This window comes from Buteo buteo, chromosome Z (assembly GCF_964188355.1).
Source record: "Buteo buteo chromosome Z, bButBut1.hap1.1, whole genome shotgun sequence".
Classification (NCBI taxonomy): Eukaryota; Metazoa; Chordata; class Aves; order Accipitriformes; family Accipitridae; genus Buteo; species Buteo buteo.
Genome location: NC_134204.1, coordinates 22,879,233 through 22,895,662, shown reverse-complemented (window position 1 = coordinate 22,895,662; position 16,430 = coordinate 22,879,233).

Sequence of the window (16,430 nt, the reverse complement as noted above, 5' to 3'; positions counted from 1 at the left end):
CATGTGAAAAGATGAGGAAAAGACCTGAGTTTTATATATATATATTTATATATATATATATATATATATATCACTCAGGTAAAATTTATACGTAATATAAAACACAAAGAAATTTTAGAAGTCATCCGTGCTGATTCCCTGTTGAGACTCTTCCAAAACAACCCACTTCTTAGGCCAGCAGGACTTATGACACACTTAGTTCTGTGCATACTAGGCCTTTCCTGGATCTAAAACCAGAAAAGGGGTTTTTATCACTAAATTCATCTTTAGACATTTCTGTCCAGTGTAGGCAGCACTCAGTTTCACAATGCTACAGGTTAACAGAGTTGCTTGTACCCAAGTTGTACCTAATAACTTGGCCTTGATGTTTTACTTTCAACACATACATAGCCTGAGATGGCATTGCTGGCATGGACAGCTGGCCAACAGGTAGAAGAAGCAAGCACACAAGCAGTGAACGGTTTCTGAAGACAGATTTAACATCACACCTTCCTCTTTACTAATCATTACAAAAGTGTAGGTGAACATCACCTCTACCCACAGCTGACTTATCCTATTCAGTATTCAAACAAAAATTAACGTACATATTGGCAGAGCTGGCTCACTTGACCAAGTCTGATTTCTTACTACAGAAAAGCATTTAGCTGAAGATATGCACAAAAAGACAGATAGTCTTGCAAGCTCTGCCAAGCCAACGGGTCTTACTATTAATAAATCAATGACAGAAGCTATGAAAATTAATTTACCTACTGATAATTTTATCTCTTTTAAAGGTGAAGTCTCGACAAATGCTAATAAATCTACTTATACCAGAGATTGTGTGTTTGATGGAAGGTTCAGAATAGGGAAGACAAGTGCTGCATTTCAAAAACTCAGTATGTAATGAAGGTCCAGCGTGATTAGCAAAAACTTCAGATTAAATATATGAAGCAGTGACATTTTTAATCAGTTTCCACACAGCACAGTTTTGAGTAGAAGGCTGCTCAGTATGTATTGGAAGAACTTGCAGTGAAGACACCTGTGCAGAGTAAGTCAAGGTAAGTGGACATACAAAATTCTTTAATGTTTATTCTAAGCACAATCACAACTAACTACAAACACAATCACCTTTATCACCACAGGCAGGTTATTCATGCCAAGGACAGGACTTCAGCTGCTGCGCCTCATTAACACTGCTGTGCTGGTTGCCAGTCATGGCTCTGGCAGCAGCTGTATAAAGGAATTAATCTCATGAAAATGAGCATAAAAGCTGAGGAAGAAGACCTATACTGGTTGTATGCAGGGAGATGTCAAGCTCAGTCTTTTCCTAGCCCAACAATTCTTAGCACCACTTTTATTATCTATAGCTAGCAAGAGGTCAATAACATAGAGTATAATATGTAGGTGTTACACACCAAAAAGGTGTAAAAGCAAGCAGGATTATAAGAGAAACAGTAAATCTGCAGTCCCTTCAGTGGCTGTAGAAGAAAGCTGGAGGATAAAACCTGGCACTTTGAAAATGAGAACACTGTCAGACCAAATTTTCATTTGGTACCGAAGCAGCTTACCACCGGAATCCCTGGCAGACTATCTTGGCAGCCTTCAGCCTATGATGAAAGCATTGTTCTCACTTCTCTTTTCTGCACAAATTCTTCTGTCCTGGTCTTAAAGCTTTCTTTTTTTTTTTCTTTTTTTTTTTAAATAAATTCTAAAGCCCTGAAAAATTGTTCGTGCACCATAATAAGAGGTTGCACAGCTTATGTTCTTCCCATTCAGAAGCATTATTTTTTAGATTTTGGTCTTTGTTATCGTAAATTAGATAAGCTTCTGCTCTACATGTCTGAACACTGGTATTTCTAAGTATTACTTCTATATCTTTAAGTTTCAAAAGGCTATAAATAGGAAAAAAAGGAGCTGGTAGCTCTGACATCAGCTGAGGAACAGAAGACAGCTGTCTTGGCAGGAGTCACAGAAGATGCAATTTGCAAAAGATGAAAAAAAAGCAGCACAAAATCTAAGAAGTTAACAGCATTAAAATTTTTCCAGTTTGTGTATCTATACAGTTTGTTCTATGACTCTCTTAAGAATGGTGTTGGAAATGGGTTTAATGTCTTGCAGCTGAATAACTTCTGGTTGTGTCATATTAGATATTTGGGGATTTTCTCTCTTCCTCAAATAAGCTTGCTCAATTCACAGTCATCATAGCCTTTGGAGAGAAAATCCCAAAGGAAAACCTTTATATTTTGATAACATTGAGGGATTTAAGTGCACAGTGTGGAATACACTGTTGTTCATTAAGATAGACTTGAGAGTAAAGTGTAAAAAGCTTAGCAAGCAGCTAATTAAGAACTTTACTTTGCACACTCCACTAACCCTGGCCTGAATGCAAATAATTTTAAATTATCACATGGATACTTTGTGGCCCCAAGGGGCTGACACAAGACATCAAAACCAGCAGTAGTCAGGGTGGAGCTAACATCATCCTCCCTGGCTATGGGCTTTCACTCCTTCCACCTCTCCCTGCCTCCTCCCTCAAGGCAGTGGGTTAATGCCCAGTGCCACCTGCACCTGACCAGCATCTCTTCCCTTTTATTATTCCTCTTTCCCAACAGAGCAAAGCCTGAGCTGCGCCCTGCCTTAAAGCACCTTAAAGTAACAGTGTTGGATCAATCCTTGGAGAAAACTCTCCAAACACAACTGAAACATAATGAAGCATTACTAATAAAATCCCAGAATTATGATGGGAATATAAAGAATCAATAGTTTTCGTAAATGGCAAGAAAACTTTTAAGTACCCTTTTCTTCATCACAGCTGAAGTAATGCTGACAATTGGCAGGACACATTTATCTCCTTAGATATATGTTATGGATTAACTCTTAGGTATATTATCAATTTTCTTAAGTTATAATTTTTTCCCCTAACAGCAAAATTGGTTGTATAATTACAAATAAAAAATATATTCTGAACTAAAATATTTCTATCTAATAAACCACACGTGGAATGATTGCTGCAGGTGACTTATTGCTATGTCCCCCCCTGCCTTAAGGGAAGGTAAACCTCCAGGGTGGAATGCAGTGGATATGCAAAGAATCTGTTCCATAACAGTTCCCTCAGCAACACAGCCTGCAACCTTAGATGTTAGCAACACCAGGGGAGCTTGGTATGCTGACTCTAAGAGAAACAACACAGAGGGTGGAGCGGAGTGGAGACACCGCAGCCAGGCTCTGTGATATCACTGCAGGGGTGGGGAACTGGAACTACTGGAACAAGAGTTGAAGGTCCCTGCATTGAGTCCACTGAAGCAAGCCTTGAGGTGACGCAACGGGGTTCTGTCAACGCTATTGTCTTACCTATGATTTATATCATAAGTGCCCAGTTCTGGAGTAGTGACACACTAAATCATGTTCTCTGGCTGAACTTTGCTCATTATAATCTCATTGTAATACCAAAACACACCTCCATCCCAAAAGCTACCCGCCTCCAAGGTGCGACCACCCCTCACTGAGCATGTGCCCTCAATTTCCTCGAGCATATACCTTTAAAAGTAAAGCGAGGAGATTTTACACCAATCATAATAAAGGTATGTATGACTAGAGTCACTCAAGCTCCACCTAAAAATAAGAAAATAGTATAAAAGGGCTTAAGAGAGGGGGAATGCTAGGGAAGATACCATCATAGACAAGTCAGGAGGACATTGCTGACTTCTGGGATCAGTTGATGGGCTGAACCTCTCTTCCTCCCCATAGGGATGCCTGTTGTGTAAGATTCAAACCCTCAGTTTTACCAAGTGCTTCCCTGAGAAACTTAGAACTCTCTATAGAGTTTTTCCTTAATTTAGTGTGCTTGTAGTTGACTACATTATTATTTGCACGTGCTTTGTAGACAGTGTATTTATCACTGGTAATCCAAAAGAACCTGTACTCCTGTTGCTTTAATAAACAGTACTATTCATTATAATCTAGCCATGATAGTTTGTTGAATGTGGCCAAACTCCTTAAGTCTGGCCATGATAGTTCATTGAACATGACTAAATTGAAAGTACAGTGTGCTATTTCTGCATCAGTAATTGTGATAGTTCAATATATTGAATGTGACGGGACTCATAGTGCTGAAATGGGCATTACCCAGAATCTAAGCCTAGCCGCCCCCAGCTCCTCTGGTATCTGAGGACAAGCTGGAATGCAAGGGGGTTTATTTTCTGCCAAACTTCATTACGCTTTAATGCAACGCCACCATAACGTCCACTCAGCCTAATTAACCACTTTATTTCACTTGCATCAAGTCTGATTTGTATTTGTGTTTTGCTGTGGCAAACGTACAAACAATCCTGCTAATGCAAATGAACTTATGCCAATAAGGGCTGCCCAGTGACATACATCAGTCTTTACACCCACAGCACATACTAGGATGGTTTGGGGAAATGGGCTCCTCACCACAGAGGCAAGCTCTCCAGGAGGGCTGCTCAGGGCTGTGCTCCTCCAGGACACACCCTAAATTTAAGAGCACTATTAAAAGCACAGACTAATAAGTCAACCTTTTTCATTTTCACATCAAGTTCATTAATGAAGAGAATGGCATCATGACAAGGAAGTATCAGTGGAGTCACAATGCTTTTGGAGAGAGTAATATGAGGACAACTGATGGGCCCACTGAAACAAAATCTTCATCACAAACCTGTGAACAATTCTTGCTCTTCAAACTGAACTGGCTCCAAGTCACCCTTTTACAAACATGCAGTCATTCCTTGCAGTCATAGAGTAGATTTGTATGATGCTTGTGTCTGCAGCACACCTCTGTGTCTTCCTCAAGAGCAGCTCCAGAGCAGCCAGCAGGAATGCAGAAGCCCCGTGGTAAGCACTGCCAGTTCTCTTGGGTAACATTTACTTGACAGATCGTAGCATCACATTTCTGTTGCTAGAGCAGAACAAGAGCAAGATGCCCAGGGCCTGCTCTGCTACTCTCAGTAAAGATGATCACTGCACCCAGAAGAGGGTAAACAGTGCTTTTGCTCCCTCAGCTGGATAAAACTGCACTGCTTCTCCCTCACTGTGCCAGTCAGAGAACATGCTGCATATGAGAAAGCAATAGAAATTCTGCCTTATACAATGAATCCATCCTTGACCAACAGTAACATAAAAAGCATTGCACAGTGAAGGCTGGATATCACTGAGTATTGACATATGCAAGAAAGAATAACCTGGAGCTAAAATAGGAGAAACCATTAATACAAAGGGTATACTAAATTGACCGCTGATCACATCCATTTGATTTTTTTAATTCAGTGTTCTGTTTCTGAAGCTTGTAGTAATTCTTCTTCTAGATCTACAGGTTGAGAGAAAAAAATCAGCTGAATGACCAGATTCAAAACTGTTGACCAGAGATATTTCAGGCCACTGGGCAATGAAAATAAACCAAAGAGTCTTACACCTCTGCTTTGCCAGGAAAGAGACCATTAGTGACACATGTCATAAAGGGTAATGCCATGATGAAATCAACATTGGCTAAAAGTAAAAAATTTACAGAAAACTGAGAAATTTATATGTGCATACGTGCACACAGGTAACATTGTAAATATATATATATATTGCCAGTAAAAGGTGGTCGAGATATAAATTGATTCCAGTTAGCACTTGCAAGAAGTGGCAGGTGGGTAAAGAATACATTCGTCTGTGAGCAATGAAGGGTCAAGAAATGCTAAACCTCTGAACCAAACACCTTATCCAGAGTCTGCTAGCAAAGCAACAGCAGCCAGAAGCTCACAATCATAGAGATTAGAGCTATATTGCCCTATTCATTCATCCCAGCTAATTCCCCTGAAAACTCAATATTCTTGCCAGTGCTTTGTGAAATTCCCTCACACTATTTTAATTGTTGCAGCTTCTTCCTTCACCTTTAGGGTCAGAAACACATTGAGGAGAAATGGCTTGGAAGAGTAAAACCTATTTGTACTTTATGTGCAGAGAACTATCTGCTCTCTCTTATAATCATAACCTCAGTTTATCACAAAAACGTTAAGGAAAGGACAAGTGATTGTCTCGTAGCATTTTCATCTTTTAAAATGATTGCTACAGTTTATATTTCTGAGCTGAATTAAAAAAAACCATCAAAGCTCCTTTGAGTGAACCTGAATTCTTCTGTGCTGATACCTTCTGTCCTTTAAACTAGTCATTTGGAAAAGAGATGAGGTGTAACTGCTTCAGAAACTTCCGATCTTTTTGTATTTTATTCAGGTTTGTGGTTTATATATTTAATCTTGGTTTCACTTATTAATAACTTAATCTGCATATTTATTATAGGAAACATAAGATGGTAATGTATGTCAGCAGAAATGTACCTTCAAAATGAAGGGAGTTAGTGACATAGAATACCTAACAAATTTGTTATTCAGATAATGCAGATATGTTAAAATTACAGAAAACTAAACTGAATGGAGGCTGTTAAGGCAGGCATCAACAAAATTAAGAAATGCCTGCTGGGAAGTTTCTAGGTTTGATCTGAGTCAACCCTCATAAAACCAAAGATGCAATTCTCAAACGAAACCAAAGACACAACTCTGAGCATGATTTTGCATTTCAAAAGGGTCTTCTGAAAAGTCAACGTAACACTTGAAATGCCTAATGAATGCAGATGCTTGATTTCTGAGAGCAAGAAAGTTAGAATTGGTACCTGGGCGTACAACAAAGAACCACCACTTCTTGAGCTGAATATAGAATCAATTAACCCACAAACTGCTGAATAGAAACACGTTTCACACTAACTAGTTTCACATTGGCAACAACAAAAATCATTCATCTCTAACAAAAGTTTCTGGTTAGCTCTCAATGATATGAAGGAATGACAGCTGGTGTTTTCCAGATTTTTTTGGGGGGAAAAAATCTTAAGTTTTGTTGCAACTAAATTCTTAAAGTGTGACATAAGTTTCAGATGTGTTGATGGTCAGATGTGCATGGAGAAAGCACCATTCTTTGCAACAGACAGCTTCCCACTACCAGACTGTATTTGGGAGCAAAACAGGGGATAGGGAGAGCAAGTGACTCCTGGATACAGGAACAGGGGTAAATTCAGCCCCAGAAGAGAAATTGCCTTTGAGAAGTAAGAAAACAAACAGGAAGCCTAACTGTGAGCAATGTTTCTCTCTCTATGTATCCAGAACTGTGGCCTCCCAACCATCTTAAAGCATTAGCAAAATTGTGCATGGTAATACCAAGGCAGGAAAGTCCTGTTTAGTCTGTATTTTTGGACAATCACTGCCCTCCAGATGTAGTTTCAGCACCAGAGGAAGCTCTTGTGCCGACCCCACAACCCCACCCAAGAGCCAAAATCTCCCCCCTCTACTTCTGGGATGGCTGCTCCGGGAGGTCTCCCTGCCACAAGAGACACCAGCCTTCACTTTTTCCATGGACAGCAACACAGCACCTGGAGGAAGGCCAATCAGTCTGGGATGTTAGCTATCTCAGCAGGAGCAGAAAAGTCTCCCAAGCTTTGGGACTGCTCCTTAAGCGACGCTAACCCAGAGAGGAAAATTTAGAAGGGCCATTGAAAGCATGCAGACAGCAAAACCCCAGCTGGTGTCTGTCCCACCCCATGCCCTCCTGCTCCCTCCCTTGTACCAGCAGCACTGCAGGAGCAAACACATTTGCAGAAAAACCCAAAATCACAGATCAATTAAGTGAGCTTTCAGCTGAACCAGCGTGACCATATAGAGGCACAGATAGTACGGCAGGATCATCCTGGCTCTTTCCCCATGCTTGCCAGCTTTATGACCTCTGTTTTCTAGACAACTGCATTGCCACCCTCACACTTTCTACCTCCATTCTGCCATGCACAGGTCCCTCTTCAACATAAAGAAGCCAAAGTATTCGTAAGGGGGTGTACCATCTGCAGTGCTAATTTCTGTAACATCTAGAATTAGTTTGGCAGTCTCACACCTACCTATTCTTTGCCAGCTGCAAACCAGAATGGGTTTTCACAGAATATGACCAGAGACCAGCAGCCCAAACAAATACAGGTAAACACAGAGGATTTACCTCTGGCCTGTACAATTCTCGTTCCCCGAATTCCTCCCATATGTTCTGACAACAAATAAACCAGATAGTAGAAAAGCATTTGATCTCTGTAATGATTTTTTTTATACCTTTAACTCATAGAAAATTGTTTTTAAGGTCAAGAAAATTTTATATATATCAATGTACATATATGTATATCTCTCTATAAATATGACTCAACCAACTGAAATGTTTCTTGGTGTGGCTCTAGGGAGCATAATAACAATTTCTTGCAGCTTTAAGATTTAAGGCATTATTTCGTATGAAAAAGCATTGCAAGAAAATAAAATCAAGACAAAAGCATTACAGCGAGTAGAAGTAACCATGAATGAAAGTTACCCCACATCATAAGCTAAGAGGCTGTGAAAGTAGTTCCTGCTTAAGAAAAAACTACGAGAAACAGCATTTGTGCATACTTTGTGGCTTTCCCAGAAAGTTTTGGTGCTAAATCATGAGTCCTACTGACCTAAACTGGTCTGTCAAAGAGACAAATGTTCATTATTCAGCTCCCATATTTCAAAAAAGCACAAGGTTTTACTCAGTGAGCTTAAAGTGGTTTAGGAAATGCACCCAGACAAAGATCCCAAAGTTTGGATGCTTACCTAAAATTCAACACAAGCAAACTGGCTTGCAAAACAGGACTGAAGTCCCACCAGAATTTGCTGTAATAAAAATTCTTTTTTGCCTTGACTCAGATGCAACATACAAATTCCTGCCTTCTCCTATCCCACATTAACTGGACTAAAGCAGCACACCTACCTTTTTTTCTCCCCATTTTAACATCTTTTTTCTCACTCCAGAACTCCCACCCTACAAAAAGAATACAGAATTGCACCAGTACTTATTTTATCTGTATGTATCTTTTACTATTTTATCAGCCCATTGTAATTTTTGGTCAGTGTGAAAATTAAGTTCAACACCAACAAAGTTGATACTGGTTCCATCAGACCTTATATTGCCTTTTGAAACTTTAGTCAAAATGAGGTTATTGTGATCTTTTTAAACAATATCATCAGCACTAACTAAATTAACCTCAGAACATGATATAACCTATGCAGCCATTAATGTCATTCACTAGACGCTGCAGATGATGAATAGGACCTTCCTAAGGTTTGATAACCAAAAACGAGACCAAGATGTAGTTTATTAAGGCTCTCTGCCTCCTGTTCTAACCTGCATAATTTAAAAATCATCAGAATAAAGGGAAGGCACTGACAATGGTTTAGAAACCTGCAGAACTATCTTATTGCAAACAAATGCAATACTATAAAAATAGGAGTGTCCATAATAGGTAATTGAGGAACAGCTATGAACCTCCCACTCAATATAGGCGCATGCATACATACACTGCAATTATTATAGAAAAGCTGCAAATGGTAAGAAGTCCAAAGTGTTTACTGTTTTTTCTTTTTAAAGGATTGGCCCTTGACAAGAATCATCCTATCAAGAGGTTCTAGAGGAACACAAGAGCTGAACTTCTAAATTTTCAAAAATTCTCCTGCTTAATCTTTTTTAAGAATTACACTAATACACTGACCTATGTGGAATGATTGCTGCAGGTGACTTATTGCTACGTCCCCCCCTGCCTTAAGGGAAGGTAAACCTCCAGGGTGGAATGCAGTGGATATGCAAGGAATCTGTTCCATAACAGTTCCCTCAGCAACACAGCCTGCAAGCTTAGATGTTAGCAACACCAGGGGAGCTTGGTATGCTGACTCTAAGAGAAACAACACAGAGGGTGGAGCGGAGTGGAGACACCGCAGCCAGGCTCTGTGATATCACTGCAGGGGTGGGGAACTGGAACTACTGGAACAAGAGTTGAAGGTCCCTGCATTGAGTCCACTGAAGCAAGCCTTGAGGTGACGCAACGGGGTTCTGTCAATGCTATTGTCTTACCTATGATTTATATCATAAGTGCCCAGTTCTGGAGTAGTGACACACTAAATCATGTTCTCTGGCTGAACTTTGCTCATTATAATCTCATTGTAATACCAAAACACACCTCCATCCCAAAAGCTACCCGCCTCCAAGGTGCGACCACCCCTCACTGAGCATGTGCCCTCAATTTCCTCGAGCATATACCTTTAAAAGTAAAGCGAGGAGATTTTACACCAATCATAATAAAGGTATGTATGACTAGAGTCACTCAAGCTCCACCTAAAAATAAGAAAATAGTATAAAAGGGCTTAAGAGAGGGGGAATGCTAGGGAAGATACCATCATAGACAAGTCAGGAGGACATTGCTGACTTCTGGGATCAGTTGATGGGCTGAACCTCTCTTCCTCCCCATAGGGATGCCTGTTGTGTAAGATTCAAACCACTCTCTATAGAGTTTTTCCTTAATTTAGTGTGCTTGTAGTTGACTGTATTATTCATATTCTTGCTACTTGCACGTGCTTTGTAGACAGTGTATTTATCACTGGTAATCCAAAAGAACCTGTACTGTTGCTGTAATAAACTGTACTGTTCATTAAAATCTAGCCATGATAGTTCATTGAATGTGACCAAACTCCTTAAGTCTGGCCATGATAGTTCGTTGAACGCAACTAGATTGAAAGTACGGTTCATTAAAATCTAGCTGTGATGGTTCATTGAATGCAAGTAGATTGAAAGTATATTATGCTATTAGTGCATCTGTAATCGTGATAGTTCAATATATATTGAATGTGACAGGACTTATAGCATTGAATTGGGCACTACTGAGAATCTAAGCCTAGCCACCCCCAGTCCTTGTCATACCTGAGGACGAGCTGAAATGCAAGAGGGTTTATTTTCTGCCAAACTTCTTTACCCTTTAACGCAACAGCCCAAATAAATAACTGATGACAAATTCCACCATCTCAAGTGGAATTTTCTGTTGATTTTTTTTTTTTAAAAGGACATTTCATTTCTGTCTTGACTTTATTCACAAGCACACTCAAACCACAGCATTCTCAATAAACCATTGCATTATCTTTGTATCTTCATGAGTACTTCGTATTAAGTTTTGTCATTACACAATCTTCTGTAATACTATCATATTCTCACTAAAAACCTATCAAGAAAACCAGTTACTACATATGAAGGTCAGCTTTTGTTCACTCAAGAAGATTAAAAGCCTCCTAAACCCCTTTATGTCATAGCCCTGCCACCAGCATACAGATTACCTCTCTCCGTTTTACAGCAAAAAGCCTTGCAAAGAAGAAGACTCAAAGCAAAGGAAACAGAAAAGAAAAAGAAAATAAGGTAAAGCAGCCAAAGTATAGTAAAGTTGCTGCAGAAGTCTATACTAACAGAAGTTGGTTTTAATTTAGCCTCAGGTTTGGCTTATTGGTTAAATACGCTTCATCAGTGTGAGTGCCTGCTGTTATTATATTAGTACCTTAAGATTTGCACAGGTTGCAGAGGCACTGGCCCTAGGAAATCCCAGTTTCTGCATGGTAAGAACTACAGGTCAACCCAAAACTGACTGGGCTGTTTTGAGGTAAGATACAATTATGAAGAACAACACTAAGATTCACATACAGGAAAGAAGGATTTAAGAAAACTGTATAGCAAAATATATACCTGGAACAAGTATTGACAAATATTTGGAGGCCTAATTTTTAGTTCCAGGTCTGGCAGATACAAATGATAGCAAGTTCTACTTCTGCCTATACAACAACAGTTTTGCAAATGTAGAATTAGTATTAATAGTAAAATGAGAATGAAAACCTATATCCATACATGTTAAGGGCCAGAGCATGAATCAGTGCAATACAGTCAATAGGGGCTGAGCTACCTGGCTTGATCCCTCATTTCAGAGAGTTCACCAGCCATAGGGGAGTGTAAAAGAAGTTTAAACAAGTTCAGGAGAGACATCAGGAGCAATAAACTATAAAGAAGTCTACTGCAGCCTTTTTACATATTTTATAATGTGCAAAAAACTAGTTCACATTCCCCTAAGTACAAATAGTCCATTCCCCCCTGGAGCAAATATATTTACATCTAGGCTGCTGTACTACTAATGCAGAGAAACTACTACTTTTGCATCTGACTTATCTGAATTTTTTCAGACTGTCCCTTTCTTAGCAGCTAAGATGACCAACTCTGATGTACAAAGTATAAATACTCTGGGGCATTTACACTTCACAAGGGTCATCTCTCTTTGTGCCTGGATTGGGAATTATGAAATGTCACAGGTATTTGTATACATGAAAACTGTTCACGCATTTCAAAAGGCTGGCCTGATGCATCATAGCCAAAATCAAGTAAACTAAGACAGGTCTTGTTTGAATACCACATACTGTTAAGCTTATCATGGGAAAAATACTATGCAAAGTAAAACTATTTTCAGACATGCCACATACTGGTGCTAAAGCTGTTTGAATACACACATATTGTCCCAGGTTTCTGAGTAATGATTCTCTAAAAAGGCAAAACAACTCACTCTTCATTGCGACAGCCTTCTCTCCAATCATCATGAACTCCTGAGCACACAGGGAAGGAAAAAAAAAGAAAAAGCCTCACAACTTGGTTTAAAACATTTTGCCTAATAAATACCATCTCTTTGATCTGTCACAGCTGTAGACTTAATGAGGTATTCAGTCTTCAGCTAGGCTTTATCAATAAGGCTGCACAAAACAGATCCCCTCAAACTTTGCAGAGGCTCACGAAATGCCCACCATATCCTGTGGGATACTGTCTTCTATTTTCAGGTTATTGTTTTTAAGCATGCTGCTCAAAAGCACATGCAGCTGGTGAACAGCTTAGTTCACACTGCCTGATGCTTTTTCTGATACAAATATTTGCCCCAGAGAAAGAAATCTCTTACTCCTACCCATCATGGCCCTCATATTTACCTCAAACGTATCACCAGAATTACCAGAAGCTTTGTTCTCAACCTACATGTTGCTACATTGATGCTCAGAGGACTGACATTTGCAAGCAGTCCAGTAAATGAATTGCTGAAAACTTCCTTTGAAAAACTCAGAGCTGAATTCTCCTTGTGTGCTGAAACATCTCATACCACTAGAGAAGACAGCTCAGTATCTTTTAGTTTTCATAGTTTGTTTTTTCACACTGTGTGCAAAAGGGCTGTGCAACTCAATGAGACAGGAAATCTCTGATGACAGGAATTAAAGATTAAAAAGGAGATTTGTAAATATATCAAGGGTTTCAAAAGTTGCTGTCAAGAACAACTGTATACTCTTTGTATATTCTGACCAAAATTCTGGGATCCACAGTGAACCTGCAATAACTTGAGATCCATTTCAGACACTGGAGGAGGGCTGGAGCAAGGGTAGCATTAAAACTAGAAATTTAAGTTGCATTTGTTGTTTCTTTGATTACATGGCTCATCCTACCTCAGGTAATACAACCGTGTTACAAGCTTATATATATTATAGATATATAGCTCTGCAATCCCTCTGTCATTGCTCACAGCAGACATTTGTTACTGCATGTAACTCTTGCCCGAGGATGTATGTGGAACTCACACAATTTAGTCTTGCAAGAGAGACAAATTTAAAATTCAGTGCCTCACAATTCATTTGGAATTAAAAACCCAAACTATGATTCTTCATGTGAAACACAGAACTTACTTTTAGTCCTGAAACAGCAATTCCTGAGGTCATTACAACACTACAGAAAGAAAAGGAATTAGAAGTCACTCACAGAAACTTTAAAACAAAAAAAATTATATATTCTGGAGAGTTGAAGTTATAGTAAATAATATACATGACCTTCTCGATAAAAGTAAAAGAAAATAATAAGTACATATATTCTGCATCCTACTAGCCTGTTTAAAAAAAATAATCTCAGGAAAAGCAGTTGTTTGGTTACTTATAAATAATAGGCACAACCTAAACTACTACCTATGAAATCTTCATGAGGCAATTTGCCATCGTATACTTTTCCCATATATGAAAAAATTACTGATTTATGAAACAAAGTATCAGTTAGAGGAAAGTATGTATAAGTTTCTACATTGCTGTTTTGCAGGGACTGGTGGTGTGTGTTTGTTTAACCAGCAGAACTTCTGCTGTGCTAACAGCCTCTATATTAGTACAAAAGCACCACAGCAGTAGTGCAAAGGAACACAAGATACGATCAACTGGCAATACTTGGGGTTAATGGCATTGCCCATATTCAGCTGTAGAGCTGAATAAAGAGGTCTGGTAAAGCCTGCTAATGTAAGCAAGTCCAATAGATTTATCTCCTTTGGTCCTTCCTGAACACCAAAAGCAATAACCTCTCAGGTACGAATGTCATTCTGTATTCAGAAACACTCCATCTCAAAAGAGAGCTTCTAGTTGTGACTTTGCATTCATCAGTCACAGGGACAGAAAACAGTATCATGCTGTTAGGGTGTGCTATCATCTGTTATGATAATTAAACTCAATACAGGTTTATACCTCCTCCTCCTGTGTACTACCATTAAGAATTGCCATTATCCCATTTATATTGCTTTTGTTCTTCCTTTCTTCAAGTCCCTAAGCACGAAGTTTTGTTCAAGTGAGACTCTCCTACTACAGGGGTTGTTCTCTGCTTATGCACAGTGTCACTAGGCAAACATATGCTTTCAGCAAATTTTACAGCAACTAGCTAAACCCAGGACTAATGCATATATTGCTTCTTAACTCAGACACATTGTCTGTAATTTACAGTCTGCTCCAAATTATAGCAATTTACTCAACAGAGGAATTTGCCTTGGTACGTCTGGTATTTTTGGTAGAGATCATTAGTGTCACATCATTTAATAGCTCTTGAGTTAGCACACACCTGTTCATTTTTGCTTGTCACTTTAATGTGATATAAAGCAAAAGCATAATCAAATAGAGAAGAGTCTTGTAGTTTTAGCTAAGCCATTTTACTAGAGCAGTAACAACCCTTACTTGTAAAGTATGACACAGAGAAACACAACATGCTATGCCTAGGAACAGTAACAAGGTCCAAGAAGAATCTGGAGCCAAAGTAAAAGATGAGAAGAGCAGCATTTCTGTCTGCAGTGTCTTAACCACCACCTCTGCCACCGCAGTGGGAGTGCACCACACAGTGTAATACAACATCCACAGCAGCCCTTGATGCTACTTAGCAGGAGCCTGCAATGCCCAACACCTGCCTCTCCTGAGGGCTGAAACAATGAGTAAAGTACTCAGACTGCAGCTATATAAATGATAAGTATAGTCAGAGCTCCACACAGAGCCAGTAGGAGTGAGCATAAAGCAGTTTTCTAATTCTTATCACTGTTCATCTGATCCACAGGGCTTGTACTGCTCCAGTAAAAGCCTCCCACCTTAGGAGCTGAATCATGATTGCTCTTCACACACCTCTTAGCCAGCTCACATACACTCAAGCAGCCACGGTATTGAGCTGGACTTCTAAGCTTCAGTATATTTTCTGAAAACGAGATGAGCCCAAACAGAACTAGGTGAACTACAAATTAAGGGGTGACGCTTCATGTTATCTACACCCCTGTTCCCTTTGCAATTCTACCAGCGCAGGCCAACTGTGGACACGTTAGACCCATCAAGGTACTTTTAACTGGGCTTTAGTGTTGCTGAGACACCATCTTCAGTGATGCATTAGAATATCCAGGCTGCAGATTAAGACAACAGCAGGTATAGAAACATCCAAATTGCCATCCTGTTGATTGAGCTTGGTGTGGCAATGTTTCTTAGCTCAGATATGAAGTAATTTGAATGTAACTTACAAATTCCAGGCTAATTCAGGCAGATAAGCACTAATGCTGCTTCAGTGCTATGAGGGGCCATAACTAATAGGCCTTGTTTGAACCTACCCTAACATATGCAGATCCAAGCATGGTGTTTCTGGTTGCCTTTCTTGACTTGGGAATGCTAGATACAATAGCTCAAGGACATCTGTAGGAAAGCCAGCTCTGGGGCAACAAAGATCATCAGTTTTGGCTCAGCATGGACTTTGCTAGAGCTGAGCTGGTTCTTGCAGAGCCTGCTACCCATGAGCCAGATTCTGGGGAAGCACAAAGCAGCAGGCTGTACGCAACGCCGGCACGGAGGTAGCAGAACCCCAGAAGTCAAGTCCTGGAAGCACAGAACACTAAGCAGCTCTGCAGGAGCAATGACAGCCAGCTCTGACACGGAGGCTTAAAACCCCACTAAGGCTCCACTTTGTACGATGGAGATCTTTGCAGCATTTCTCACTATGTTCTCTAATACTGACATTATCCATGCAGTGAACTATAATTGTTCTGCTGTATGTGCCCCAAAAAAACTCAATGGGGAAAAAAAAAATCCTCCCATCCTTTATCCCAAGCACAAATAATTTGTCTATTCCTGACCTAAGCTTTGCAATTTCACATCATGAAAGACAGACTGAAGAGGAATGGATCTCTGGCTTAGGTATCATTTACCTCTACTACAGTTCTTAATATCTTACAGATTTTATTCACTTTGAAGTACAAAGGT